This window comes from Ailuropoda melanoleuca, chromosome 5 (genome assembly GCF_002007445.2).
Source record: "Ailuropoda melanoleuca isolate Jingjing chromosome 5, ASM200744v2, whole genome shotgun sequence".
Lineage (NCBI taxonomy): Eukaryota > Metazoa > Chordata > Mammalia > Carnivora > Ursidae > Ailuropoda > Ailuropoda melanoleuca.
In genome coordinates this window covers 104,865,592-104,881,595 of record NC_048222.1, presented here as the reverse complement: position 1 = coordinate 104,881,595, position 16,004 = coordinate 104,865,592, and the positions used below count along the sequence as shown (strand labels likewise).

General features: G+C 38.3%; 1 protein-coding gene across 5 annotated transcripts in view; it reads right to left on the bottom strand.

The window, feature by feature from the left end:
* Positions 1-16,004, bottom strand: part of LRBA (LPS responsive beige-like anchor protein) — a 725,452-nt gene that overhangs the window by 670,935 nt on the left and 38,513 nt on the right. The gene's annotated exons all lie outside the window — the stretch shown is intronic.

The following is a 16,004-nucleotide window of genomic DNA, read 5'->3' as shown; positions in this document are numbered from 1 at the left end:
GGCACCCTTGTTTTATAGGGATCTTAGGGATGTGGGCTTCTTGATTTTTCAGCCTGCCTTCTGGGGGAGGGGTCAGCCGCGCCAATACTCAGGCAACCCTGTTTGGGTAGAGTCTCCATGTCCCCTGCGAGGGCGGATGGGGATGGGCACATCGTGAGCCGGTATTTCCAGGCTTTTGTTCTCTGGCGGCTTTCCCTGGCGGTTTGCTGTGCCTCTTCTGAGAATCAGAGCAGCAGTAGCCGAATCTCAGCCTCTGTCTCAGAACAGAGGGATCGCGGACTGTTCTCCACTGATGTTCTGGCCACTTTAACTCTGTTTCTGTTGGTGCTGCTCAACCCTGCAGCGTCCCGGGATGTGCGCCCCACACCCAGCATCCCAGCCCTCGCTTCCAGGGGTGGAGCGTCTCTGTCCTTTTTGTTTCTAACACCGCCAGCCGCCCCCGCGTGCTCCCGAGCTCCCGGTCTCAGTCTGGTTCCAGTGAGCACACCGGAGTTCCAGAGTTCCATGAGAAGTCTGGTGGCGCGCGCTCCCTGTTCACGGTCCCAGTCTGTTTTCTTGCGGGTGCCGTCCGCAAGTCCGCCCACTCCCCTGTGCAGGTGGCTACCGCTTGCCGGCGCCCAAAAGCGGGGGCTCCCTCCCCCTTCCGTTTATCTCCCGATAGCTGTGCGCTGTTTCACGGCTCCCCGCTTCGTACCTCAATACTCAGCGCCGGAGATGTTCATTTGTAAAGATCCAGATGTATCTTCCTGCGTCTCAGGCTGATTCCATGGATGTCTAGGCTGGTCTGGTACCTATCTAACTCGACTCAGGGAATCAGCTGAAAAAGGGGTCCCCTACTCCTCCACCATCTTAACTCCCTCCTCAAGGCTTATTTCTCAACTGATCCTCTCTTCTTTCCGAGGCACCAAATGAGTTCGAGATCAGAGAAATCTCCTAGTGAACAGATTGCTGGCCTGCCCTGGGGAGCTCCCTCAACTGCGCATTCCCACACCTCTTCAGAAGGGATAATTTTTTAAAATATTAACCTTAATGAAGTTTATACTTTTATGTTATCCATACAATCCTCTAAAACTAAATTTAAAACTTCATTATCTAAAATGAGAGTACTAACTATATTTATCCTGCCCACACAGAAATTTGACAGCTTTGACCAATCTTCAATAGCTCTAAGTTAAAAATTAACCATAAATGCTTTTAAGCATCAGCAATGTAGAAAAGTTTAGAAGAGAAAACGGATCACTCCAAATTAATGGATCACTCCAAATTAATCTATCAACAAGCACTAATCAGGCAGCAATTATGAACATCAAATATAAGATGCAATCACTGGTTAGAGATAGTATTCATATACCGTGGGCAAAATAAACAATGAGATATACGCAAAGTACTACCAAGAAAACCTCAAAGAACCAAAAGCATACATACTTACTGCTCATAGTAAAGCACTAGCATAAATTTTAAGTGTCTTGAGTACCAGCATGAAAAAGCTGAAGACAGCTGTATATTCTTTGCATCTACTTGAATGTAATGAATGATCAAAACAAGGTATTTGAATAAATGTATATATGTATACAATGGTACAATAAAACTGATATTCCAACATGGGAGTACATATTAATATAAGCCTTCTGAAATGAAATGTAGCTATAAAAGCCTCTGAAGCCTTAATGAAATATTCATACCAGTTGATTCAGCAACTGAACTCCTAAACATCTATTCTCCTAAACATCTCTCTCCCAAAATATTTAAAGCACTTTATACAAAGTATTTAAAGCACCATTGCCCCAGCTACCCCTATATTTTATCTTCTCAAAATACTAGGCCAGATAAATGTATCACGACAAAGAAACCCAACTCCTACAGGACACTCTCCGTCACGTTCAGAAACAAACAAGCCCTGACATAGGTTTTACCCTGTCCTTGTGATGCCAACTTACACTTGTGGGCTCCAGCTTATTCTTGCTCTCCTGCATTTTATATCCATCTTCTCTTCCTCACCACTTGCCTCATGAATTTCAAATTCCAGAATCAGACATGAGGACAGCTTTATAGAGACTGTTAAACCAGCTCCTAAAATTATGTACAGTAAAATCCCTTCAACAAATCCACACCCTGAAGGTATTTGTGGGTGAAGCTTTTCTTTAATGGAATGAACCTCAAGACGATCAATGGGAAACCCACAAAGTTATTTTAAAAGGTACATGTGCGGGAACATTGCCAGGCTGGATTGAGAAAACAAGAGACCGGACAGATAAGGAAAGGCCTTTGGGCCCCCAGATTTCTACTGGCAGAAGCAAGCTGAAACTTCTGCTCAGCTATCTAGATATGCCATCTCTCTGCAAAAGGGAACATGATTCAGATGGCAGAACAAAGAACTTAGAGGGCAAACCAAGAGCCATGGAAAATTATTCCAAGAGAGAGACTAAACCAAGGAACTTTCAACATTCTCCCAGATAGATTTCAGAACTACTAGAGATAAGTGGGTCCCTTGTGTGCTCCATCCTTTTTTAAACAGGAACATGTATGGCAGTTATTCTGCTATAAACCAATGCTACTATACCATTATATGTTGAAGTAGGGGGCAGATAACTCATCTCTAGTTCTACACATCTATAAAGAGCTACAGGAGGGGTGCCTAGCCAGCTCAGTAGGAAGAGCATATGACACTTGATCTTGGCCTCATGAAGAGTGCAGAGATTATTTTTAAAAATAAAATTTTAGGGATGCCTGGGTGGCTCAGTCGGTTAAGTGTCTGCTTTCAGCTCAGGTCATGATCCTGGGGTCCTGGGATTGGTCCCGCATTGGGCTCCCTGCTCAGTGGGGAGCCTGCTTCTCCCTCTGCCTGACGCTCCCCCTGATGGTGCGCTCTGTCTCTCTCTGACAAATAAGTAAATAATTTTAAAAATAAAAAAATAAATGTTAACTTTAAAAAAAATCAAAAATAAAGAGCTAGAGGAACAGTCTACAAAGAGTCTATACCCAAGGAGTCTTACCCATATTTGGACTAGAAGATGAGATTCTGGACTTTGTTGAGATTCTGTAGTAGTATAAGATACTATGTGTTCTTTTTAAGCCCTAAATTTTGGGTTAATTTGTTATGCAGCACGAATTTAATATACTGTTACATTAAAAAAAATACTGGTAACACATCTCCAACTGACCACGACACAGTAACTGATACTGGATTTAACCTCTCACCATGAACAACTGAAAAACTAAATACATAAAGCAGCTATTTTCAAACACTGGACAACAGAAGAAACTGGGGTGTGATCCCTGGGAGAAAGGGAAACAAATGTTAAGACTGTTCCCAACTCCGTGCCTAGAGGTCCTTTTTAAACTACCATACAGGGAAGGAGAACGGCAGCAGAGCACAACCATCTCATAGAATGAAAAGACAGCAGTCTCACTGAGTTAAATAAACAACAGACTCATGAGCTAAGTAAACACAGATGAGATTTCAGGGAGACTGAGGTGGCTGAATTTCAAGGAGCAGAGTACCAAGAGAGGTTACCTGAGAAAATGCTCCAGAAATCTAAACAGTGGTCCCCTGGAGTATTTGGATTAATACCAGGCTTCATAGGCATAGGGTGAGATTGAGAACACCACCAAGAGAACAACTACTGGGGAGCTATAAGCTGAAAAATTCTCACAGATCACACAAAGCTGGAAGTAGTTTGCATTATATCCAAAGTAGAAAGATCTTGAACATCTAAGGCTTTGAGGAGATACTCCTCCAAAGGATCACAAGCCATAGCAGTATGTCTAAACTAATCCTAGAGTAAAGGCTACTCCATATCTGTCACAACAATGTTTAAAAACAAGCCTTGACTCTGCCTTAAAGGACTTGCATAAAAGAGCAATGGATGGGACTAAACACAGATAAAATTCCTGTCTCACAAGTGAGACAAACCAGCAATAGACTGCAAAGGAATAGAGGAGTCAGGTAGAGGAGAAACACTCTTTGATCCCACATAAGTCACAGACTCATTCCTGAGCTATACACACGACAGACCCAAACCAACTAAGCAAAAGCTTTGAGAAATTAACCCAAATCTCAAACAAACCACTGAGTGGCACGTGCACAGGAAAGGCCCAAAGAAGCAAGGCAAAGGTCTTGAAAACTGAACTGATATTAAAGCCACCATATACAAGACAGGATTAAAATGGCAGAGTAGGGAGATCCTGAACTCACCTCCTCCCACAGACACACTAAGGCTATAACTACACCTAGAGCAACTCCTTCTGAGAATGATCTGAAGACGGGCAGAATAACTCTTCCACAGCTTAAGACATAAAGAAAAAGCCACATCAAGAAGAGCAGAAGGGGCAGAGATGCATTCTGATTGGGACTCACAGTGCTGGCACATCAACCCACACATGGAAGGGATATCAAAAGCACAGAAGTACTCCCTAAGGAAGGGTTCAAACTCTACACGGAGCACCTACCCCACATACACCTGCATCAAGGAGATGAGCCCCTGTCATGCCTGGCTTTGAAAATCAGCAGACCGTAACTCCAGCAGCTTTGAAAGTCAATGGGATTTAATTTGGGGAGAGCAGGTGGGCTACTGGAAAGCAGGACTCTACTTTTAAGGGACCCACACACAGATTCATTTGCTCCAAGGGGCAGCACAGATGCAGCATTCTGAGAGGCCCATGAGCTATACTTTTAAAAGCTTTCACCTATCTGACTAATTCAAGGGCATGTGCCCAGGAAGAGGAATCTGTAGGAACTTAGTCCAGAAAGGGAAGCACTAACCAGCTCCATTTTTTCTTGCCATCCTTCTGCCTAGCTGGCAGAACACTGGCAGGTGCCAGGTTTGACAGTTTCCACCTACCTTGATAGCACGGTTTGCCCCACCTGGCATTCTCTTATGGACCCTTCCAACATGCCAGCCCTGGCAGGCACCCCTCAAAAATGGCTCCTACGAACCACACCCGGATGATAGCCTCAACTAAAACCAGCACACCCCCACCAGCTGAGAACCTTGGGAGGGACCAACATCCCTCCAAAGTAGCTCCTGTGGGGGAGGACGGCAGAGGAGGGAGCCCTGACTCCCAGCATGCCCATCACAGTTGCACCTAAACTTTACAGCCAGCCACCCCAGGAGCTACCCCTCCCACCAGTGCACCCGTAGCAATCATAGCTCAGACATAATGGGAGGGCACAGGCAGCCCACACAGGGTACAATCCCAGAGTGCCTGGTTCTAGTGACTATAGGGGGATAGGGGGAGTGTGCTTCTACAAAGGATGCCCTCAACTAAAGTCACTCCTTCAACATCAGGAGACATAGCTGATCAACCTAATCCACAGAAACAAACATAGAGAGTCAGGCAAATTAAGGAGAAAGAAGAGTATGTTCCAAACAAAAGAACAAAACAAAACCTCAGAAAAAGAACTAAACAAAATAGAAGTAATCTACCCAGTAAAGAGTTTAAAGTAATGGTCAAAAGGATGTTCATCAAACTCAAGAGAAGAATGAACAAATACAGTGAGACCTTCAATAAAGAGATAGAAAATATTAAAAAGAACCAATCAGAGCTGAAGAATAACTGAAATAAAAAAATAGACAAGAGGGAATCAACAGCAGATTTGAGGATGCAAAAGAATGGATCAGCAATCTAGAAGGCAGGGTGGTAGAAATCTTCCCAGCTGAACAGGAAAAAAAAAAAAAAAACATAGCTTAAGGGAACTCTAGGACAATATCAAACAGAATAACATCCACATTATAGGGGTCCCACAAGGAGAAGAGAGGGAGAAAAAAGCATAAAACTTATTTCAAGAAATAATAACTGAAAACTTCCCTAACATGGGGAAGGACAATAGGTTCAAGAAGCATGGAAAACCCCAAACAAGACGAACCCTAAAAAGGGATAAACCCAAAAAGGTCACACCAAGACACATAATAATTAAGATGTCAAAAGTTAAAGAGAGAATCTTAAAAGCATCGAGAAAAGCAACTGGTGAGGTACAACAGCAAGCCAATAAGACTATCAACTGATTTTTCAGCAGAAATAATGCAGGCCAGAATAGAGGAGCATAATAAATACAAAGTGCTAAAAAAGAAAACACTACACCCAAGAATACTCTACCCAGTAAGCTTATCATTCAGAATTAAAAAAGAGAAAAAGAATTTTCCAAACAAAAGTTAAAAGCTCTTCACCACTAAACCAGCCTTACGAAAATGTTAGAGATTTCTTTAACTGGGAAAAAGAAGGCCATAACTAGAATAAAATTACCAAAAAATCTTAGTACTAAAAGCAAACATATAATAAAGATAGTGGATCAACCACATATAAAACTAGTAGAAAGTATTAAAGACCAATAAAAGAAAATGAAATTACAAATAAAGGGAAAGATATAACACACTCATGGATTAGAAGAATATTGTTAAAACATCCATACTACCCAAAGCAATCTACAGAGTCAATGCAATCTCTATGAAAATATCAATGCACTTTTCACAGAACTAGAACAAAGAATCCTAAAATTTGTATAGAACACAAAAGACCCTGAATAGCCAATGCAATCTTGAGAACAACAACAAAACTGGAGGTATCACACTGAGATTTCAAACTATACTACAAAGTTATAACAATAAAAATAGTATGGTAATGTCATGAAAACAGACACTGACATCAATAGAACAAAACAAGAGACTGGAGGAGATAATGCTAAGTGAAATAAGTCAAGCAGAGAAAGACAATGATCATATGGTTTCTCTCATCTATGGAACATAAAAACTAGGAAGATCAGTAGGAGAAGAAAGGGATAAAGAAAGGGGGGGTAATCAGAAGGGAGAATGAAGCATGAGAGACTATGGACTCTGAGAAACAAACTGAGGGCTTCAGAGGGGAGGGGGGTGGGGGGATGGAATAGGCTGGTGATGGGTAGTAAGGAGGTCATGTATTGCATGGTGCACTGGGTGTTATACACAACTAATGAATCATCAAACTTTACATCAAAAACCAGGGATGTACTGTATGGTGACTAACATAATAAAAAAATTAATTAAAAAAAACAAAACGAGAGAAAAAAACACATGTACAGGGGAAAGACAGTCTCTTTAATAAATGGTATTAAGAAAACTGGGCAGCTACAGGCAAAACAATGAAACTGAACCACTTTCTTATACCATATACAAAAATAAACTCAAAATGAATTAAAGACCTAAATGTGAGACTTGCAACCATGAAACTCCTAAAAGAAAACAAAGGCAGTAAACTCTTGGATTTTGGTCTTGGTAACATTTTTCTGGATCTGTCTCCTCAAGCAAGGGCAATAAAAGCAAAAATAAACTATTAGGATTACATCAAACTAAAATGTTTTTGCACAGCAAAAGAAACCACCAACAAACAAAAAGGCAACCTACAGAATGGGGAGAAGATATTTCCAAATGATATATCCGATAAAGGATTAGTAAACAAAATATATTTAAAGAACTCATACAACCTGATATTAAAAAAACACTCTGATTTAAAAATGGGCAGGGAACCTAAACAGATTTTTTCCAAAGAAGACATACAGATAGCCAACAGACACATGAAAAGATGCTCAACATTACTAATCATCAGGGAAATGCAAATCAAAATCATAGTAAGATATCACCTCACACAAGTCAGAATGTCTAGTATCAAAAAGACAAGAAATAACAACTGCTGATGAGGATGTGGAGAAAAAGGAACCAACATATACTGTTGGTAAGAGCATAAATTGGTGCAGCCACTATGGAAAATAGCGTGATTGCCCTCCCCAGCTCATGCTTGTTCACTCTCTGTCTCTTGTGCTCTAATAAATAAATAAAATCTTTTTTTAAAAAATTGTCAAATCCTCCACTGTATGCCTGAAACTAATGTAACATATAAATTATACTGGAATTTTAAAAATAAGTTAACTATTTTTTAATTAAAAATAGAACTACCATATAATCCAGTAATTCTACATCTTGTTATTTATCCAAAGAAAACAAAACCACTAAATTGAAAAGATAAATGCACCCCTGTGTTCACTACAGCATACTTACAATAGCCAAGATAAGCAAGCGATCTGTCCACTGACAGATGAATAAATAAATACAGTGCACATGCACACACCACCACACCCTGGAATATTACTCAGCCATAAAAGAGAATGAAATCTTCCATCTGAAATAACATGAGATGGATTTAGAGGGTATTACGCTAAGTGAAATTAAGTCAAACAGAGAAATACAAATACTGTACGATTTCATTTATATGCAAAATCTTAAAAACAAATGAACAAGCAAAACAAAACAGAAACAGAATCATAAATACAGAGAATAAACTGGTGGTTGCCAGAGGGGAAGGAGTGTGAATTAAGCAAAATAAATGAAGGGGATTAAGAGGTACAAACTTCCAGTTACAAAATAAATGTCACTGGGTCTATATAAAGTACAGCATAGCAAATACAGTCAATAATACTGTAACAACTTTTGTATAGTGACAGATGTTAACTAGATTTGTCACGGTGAGCATTCTGTAATGTATATAAATATCAAATCACTATGTTGTACAGCTGAAACTAATATAGTATTGTATGTCAATAACACTTCAATAAAAAAAAAAGAAAAAAGCTAACCATCATACACAGAAAGCAACATAGAGCTTGTGGTCTGCCCCTAATCAAATTGATCACCTGCTAACACAAAAAAAATCAACTTTCTCCAAGGACTATAACAGGACTCGGGGTCTAACAACATAACACTCACAAAATCTGGGGTACAAACCCAAATTTGTACACCCAGGAAAATGTGATGAACTTCAAGAAAAATGAAAATGAACATGTTACAACTGGATGACTCCAATGTAGAAATTAACAGACAAAGATTTTAAAGCAGCTATTATAACTAAGCTTCAGGAAGTAAAGGTAAAGAAATGTGAATGAATGGAAAGAGTGGTTTTCAGCAGAGAAATTTTAGAAGTGAAAGATCTATTGAAAAATATACTAAGCCTAGACAGGCTCATTATTAAAATGGAGATGACAGAGGAAATAATCAGTAAATATGAAGACAAATCAATACAAATCATCCAATCTATGGAACTAGAAGACATTATGCTTGTAAAATAAGTCAACCAGAGAAAGACAAAGATCATATGATTTCACTCTATGTGGAATTAAAAAACAAAACAGATCGGGGCGCCTGGGTGGCACAGCTGTTAAGCGTCTGCCTTCGGCTCAGGGCGTGATCCCGGCGTTATGGGATCGAGCCCTACATCAGGTTCCTCCGCTGTGAGCCTGCTTCTTCCTCTCCCACTCCCCCTGCTTGTGTTCCCTCTCTCGCTGGCTGTCTGTCAAATAAATAAAAAAAATCTTTAAAAAAAAAAAAAAACAAAAAAAAAAAACAAAAAACAAAACAGATGAACACAGCTAAAGGGAAAGACAAATAAGATGAAAACAGAGAGGGAGACAAACCAAGAGACTCTTAACTATAGGAAACAAATTGAGGTTGCTGGAGGAGAGATGGGGGGGATGGAGTAACTGGGTGATGGGCATTAAGGAAAACACTTGATGTAATGAGCACTGGGTGTTATATGCAACTTATGAATCACTAAATTACCTCTGAAACTAATAATACACAATATGTTAATTAAATTGAATTTAAATTTAAAAAATAAATATCAAAAGACATATATACAAATTATCCAATCTGAAGAATAAAGAAGATTGTAAAAAAAAAATAATAATCTCAAGGACGTATGGGAGTATGGGAGTATTAAAAGTCTAACACACAGGTCACTGGAGGCCCAGAAAGGAGAGTAGAAAGAGACTGAGGCAAAAAACATTTGAATGAGCTTGACAAATTTGGAAAAACATAATTACTTTCAATATGGCATCATGTGTGCTCAAATTCAAATGACCTAACAGAATAGTGGCCCTCCATGCAGAAACACTTTAACAGTGACGCACAGTTCAAATTTCCCACTGCAATAGCAGACAATAATCGGGACTAATGACCTCCAAACTTCAGACTACACATTCTTATCAGTAAAAATTAAGTAATCAGATCACAGACATATTAATGAATTATATGTGGACTACTAAATACCAAACTTGTATGTTATAAAGAGATGAAAAAGTAATTAAGTGGGGTAAAGAGATGAACAATTTTAAAAATTTTTATACTGACAGAAAAAATCCTTTTGCACCCTCTTCTTTAAATTATTGCCTTTTATAAGTGAAAGGAATGTGAATATGCATTTTTTTAATCTTGGTTTAAGCTCTGATACAGCAATTAAAAAATATAATCTAAACTTTAATGTCAAAACAAATGAGAAGAGGAATACACAAATACATGTAAATTCAACTACAAGATGAGATTCACTGGCTTTGTGAAATCCATTTATAATTTTCCAGTTTTTCTCACAAATTTATTACAAAGTGTTTTACTTTTAAATGTAAGTTCAAAATTCATTATAACTCATTAAAAAAATGGATTAGAATTTTGTTCCTATGTTTTTCAAGGTATAAGTTTTATAACATCCTGAAAAGTGAGAAAATAATGTAAATATTTCCAAACACATCCATTTTCACAGAATAAATTTCATTCAAAAAGAAGTTCTTGGGGTATCTAGCTGGCTTACCAACTCCTGATCTCCGGGTCATGAGTTTAAAACCCACGTTGGGAGTAGAGCTTACTTTAAAAAAAAAAAAAAAAGGTTTTAATTTTTTTTAAAAGAAGTTCTTTGAACAAGAATCCAGTGCCTGACGGATTCCCCGGGGAATTCTAACAAACATTCAAAGAAGAAATAATACCTATTCTCCTGAAGCTGTTTCAAAAAATAGAAACAGAGGGAAAACTACCAAATTCATTCTATGAGGCCAGTATTACCTTGATCCCCAAACCAGGCAAAGACCCCATCAAAAAGGAGAATTACAGACCGATTTCCCTGATGAATATGGACGCCAAAATTCTCAACAAGATCCTAGCTAATAGGATCCAAAAGCACATTAAAAGGATTACCCATCAAGACCAAGTGGGATTCACCCCTGGGATGCAAGAGTAGTTCAACATTCGCAAATCAATCAGTGTGATAGATCATATCAACAAGAAAAGAGTCAAGAACCATATGATCCTCTCAATTGATGCAGAAAAAGCATCTGACAAAATACAGCATCCTTTCCTGATTAAAACCCTTCAGAGTGTAGGGATAGAGGGTACATTCCTCAATCTCATAAAAACCATCTATGAAAAGCCTACAGCGAATATCATTCTCAATGGGGAAAAGCTGAAAGCCTTTCCCTTAAGATCAGGAACATGACAGGGGCACCTGGGTGGTGCAGTCGTTAAGCATCTGCCTTCGGCTCAGGGCGTGATCCCGGTGCTATGGGGTCGAGCCCCACATCAGGCTCCTCCATTAGGAGCCTGCTTCTTCCTCTCCCACTCCCCCTGCTTGTGTTCCCTCTCTCGCTGGCTGTCTCTCTGTCAAATAAATAAATAAAATCTTTAAACAACAACAAAAAAAGATCAGGAACATGACAAGGATGCCCACTCTAGCCATTATTATTCAACATAGTACTAGAAGTCCTTGCAACAGCAATCAGACAACAAGAAGGGATAAAATCGGCAAAGAAGTCAAAATGTCTCTCTTCGCAGATGACATGATACTCTATATAGAAAACCCAAAAGACCCCACCCCCAAACTACTAGAATTTATAGAACAATTCAGTAATGTGGCGGGATACAAAATCAATGCTCAGAAATCAGATGCATTTCTATACACGAACAATGAGACTGAAGAAAGAGAAATTAGGGAATCTACACCATACACAAAGATAAACTCCAAATGGTTGAAAGGCCTCGATGTGAGAGAGAAATCCATCAAAATTCTAGAGGAGAACATAGGCTGCAACCTCTTTCACATCGGCCACAGCAACTTTTTTCATGACACATCTCCAAAGGCAAGAGAAACAAAAGAAAAAATGAACTTGTGGGACTTTATCAAGATAAAAAGCTTCTGCACAGCCAAGGAAACAGTCAAAAAAACTAAGAGGCAGCCCACAGAATGGGAGAATATATCTGCAAATGACACTACAGATAAAAGACTGGTATCCAAGATCTACAAAGAACTTCTCAAACTCAATACATGTGAAACAAATAATCAAATCAATAAATGGGCAGAAGATATGAACAGACATTTATCCAATGAAGACAGACAAATGGCTAACAGACACATGAAAAAATGTTCAAAATCATTAGCCATCAGGGAAATTCAAATCAAAACCACCCTGAGATATCACCTTACACCAGTAAGAATGGCAAAAATGGACAAGGCAGGAAACAACAGATGTTGGAGAGGATGTGGAGAAAGGGATCCCTCTTACACTGTTGGTGGGAATGCAAGTTGGTACAGCCACTTTGGAAAACAGTGTGGAGGTCCCTTAAAAAGTTAAAAATTGAGCTACCCTATGATGCAGCTATTGCACTACTGGGTATTTACCCCAAAGATACAGACATAGTGAAGAGAAGGGCCATATGCACCCCAATGTTCATAGCAGCATTGTCCACAATAGCTGAATCATGGAAGGAGCCGAGATGCCCTTCAACAGATGACTGGATTAAGAAGATGTGGCCCATATATACCATGGAATATTACTCAGCCATCAGAAAGAATGATTACACAACATTTGCAGCAACATGGACAGGACTGGAGGAGATTATGCTAAGTGAAATAAGTCAAGCAGAGAAAAGACAATTATCATATGGTTTCACTCATTTATGGAACATAAGAAATAGGAAGATCGGTAGGAGAAGGAAGGGAAGAAAGAAGAGGGGGTAAACAAAGGGGGAATGAACCATGAGAGACTGTGGACCCTGGGAAACAAACCGAGGGCTTCACAGGGGAGGGGGGTGGGGGATTGGGATAGGCTGGTGATGGGTATTAAGGAGGGCACATATTGCATGGTGCACTGGGTGTTATATGCAAGTAATGAATCATGGAACACTGCATCAAGAACTGGGGATGTACTGTATGGTGACTAATACAACTAAATATTATTAAGGAAAAAAAAAAGTTCTTTGTCACTCAAAGCTGAAATGCTACTTTAAAACATTAAAGGACAGATTGTGTTTATATTTATAAAAATACCACTAAAAGTTACTTAAGAAAATTTATCTGTAATAGAAAAATGCCTATCTCATCTTTAAATTTAAGGTTTAAAAACTCCATTATGCTATAACAAGTGAACCTCTGAGTATTAAAAGATTTTTATAATCACTCCTCATCACAAAATTCTGCTAAAAGTCTACCATTTAAAATCTTTAAATCCACTTACTTGGGCACAAGTAAACACGAAACAATAAACTGAAAGGAAAGACATATGTGAAGTTTGCATTACCACCCCTCCAGGCTTCCTCAAGATGCAATATAAGCTACAAATCTCATCTGATCCAATGAGGGGCGCCACTGTAAAGCTAAATATTTTTATCATTTTTTATTATTTTATCGCTCATTAAGAGATAAACATAAATTCTAATACTTTTTTCAGGTACATTAATGAATCATCTTTAGCATGCCACTTTGAAAACTACTATTGCTACCTTATTTTATTAGAAAATGATTTTCTATGTTTGAAGTTACAATCCAAAAAAAAAAAAAAAAAAGTTACAATCGAAATTTTACCAAGTCTTAGCCTTCCAGGGGGAAATTACACAGATGGCTTGGATACCTTTCTCAAATTTTAAGACTAAATATATGAATTTTATCTAAAAGTAGGATGAAATTTACATGAACTTTTTCTGGATAATTACTAGTAGGTACCTCTTACTGACAGGATTTCACTTAATGTTAACAACACTGAAAAGCAGGTATTAATATTTACTTTTTTTTTAATCAACTTGAATTTGCTTTATTTCTAATAGCAGAATAACATTGACTTTTACAAGACTTTTTGTCCACCCCCAAGCTTCGAAGTCAGCATTACAGCAAACACTTTTCTTCTTTCAAAAAAAAAGGCCATGAATATAACATTTTCTTGATGGCACAGATTCCTTTATTAGTCATATCATTACTATTCTTTAGATACTCAAACACTAAATTTTTTTATTCTGTCCTCCATATTGTTAACATTCTCAGCTATCACTTCTGCTACCATTCAACCAGCCAGACATAAACAAAACAGCCAAAAGCACCCTCAAGGTCTTTCTAGTGTATTATTTCAAATGTGCTAAGAGAGATAAACAATCTAATTTAAAAACTAAGTGTTAAATATTAGTCGATAACAGAAATGGAAAGTCGACTAATGGCTGCCAAGGGCTGGAGGGAAGGAGGCATGGAGAGTGACCATTAATGGGGACAGGATCTCTTTCTGGGGTGACTAAAACACTCCTGAATTCGATAGTAGTGCTGATTATACAACCTTGTGAATACACTAAAAGTTACTGAATTGTATCTTTCAAACACTGAGTTTTAAGGTATGTAAATTTTATCTCAATAAAAAACAGAAATTTAAAATACTGAGTCAATAAAGCCACTTCTTTTTTAATGTAAGTTTGAATACAGCCCTATGTTAAATATTCAAGCGCTCTCACTTTTCAGTTTGGGGCAGGTACAGTTATACAGTGGCAAGATCTGGAACATTCGAGAGTAGGGGTTGCTAGAGAAAACAGTGGCTGAACAGCTCTCTCCTCTTAAGTTTCAGAGCCTCTCTATGTGATCTCCCTCACAATTTGGTAGTCTCAAACATTTGAGCTTGAACTGCAGCTCAGGGTTCCAAGCACAAGCATTCTGCCTAGCCTCAAAAGTCACATCATGTCACTTCTGCCGTACTCTCTGAAAGCCACAAAAACTCTTCTAGTTTCAAGAGAAGAGGACATCACTTCTATTCACACTGTAAGAAGAACATATGAAATGAAAGATACTGTTGCAGTCATCTTTGGAAAACACTATCTGACTCAGGGCTGACTTTTTAGTAAGCCACAGCTGCCGAAGTCTGACTTCTACATCAGTGGTATATCACTAATAAAGTATATACTACTTTACTAATGTAGTGTATAATTTAAAGACACATACTCAAACTAAAATTTAAAAAACAAATGTTATTTCCTTCCTTCATCCACTTTAGCAATCACTCCTAGCAGAGATGAAATTTCATTCCTACGAAAGGAAATTTCTATCAAATAAACCATGGCTTTTTAAGACAAAGCTGTTATAAAAATATAGATAAGGAAACATAAGACCAGATACTATATTTCATCAATTCTAAGCCTCTGTTAATTTTCATATTTTTAGTATCTCTGAAAAGAGTGCATTTTACATAGAGTGGTATCTTTGTTAACCAGGCAGCAGTCTTGTAGAAATTTGGCTGTTATTTCTAGTGGTAAAACTGGACAATGCAGCCATCCTTGTCAAAAACCACTGAAGTAACATTTGAGAAAGGATTGAGTCCTAGTTGTCTTAAAAAGCATCCATTAGTAACTTCTGTTAAAATCAAGAGAGCACCAGCATCAAAATTTGCAAAATAGGTGACAGTGGCTTGCAAGAAAATCCCAGCAATGATAATGAAGTGCTCTTTTAAGAATGCTATGTCACCAACATTTTTGATGGTCCAGAGGATGATTCTGGTAGATACATACATGTATCAAGAACTCTGAATCAAAAACTGATTTGGAAGATTTGGAATATCAAATAGTTTTAGACATTTCTTAAATAATTTATTTTGCTTATACTTGTCTTTATATGTGTGCAAAGAAATGACATATGGTAAAAAATTTCATGTCCAAATAAGGATGTCTTCAATAAGTATAGCATAAAATATCTTACTGATACAACAACCAGTTACAAGATATAATGCGTGAGAAAACCCCATTTACAATAACAACATGAAAGAGAAAAATAACTAAGAGTAAATTTAGTTATGATTAATTATGGGGCGCCTGGGTGGTTCAGTTGGTTAAGCATCTGACTTCGGCTCAGGTCATGATCTCGGGGTCCTAAGATCAAGCCCCATGTCAGGCCCCATGCTCAGCACAGAGTCTGCTGTT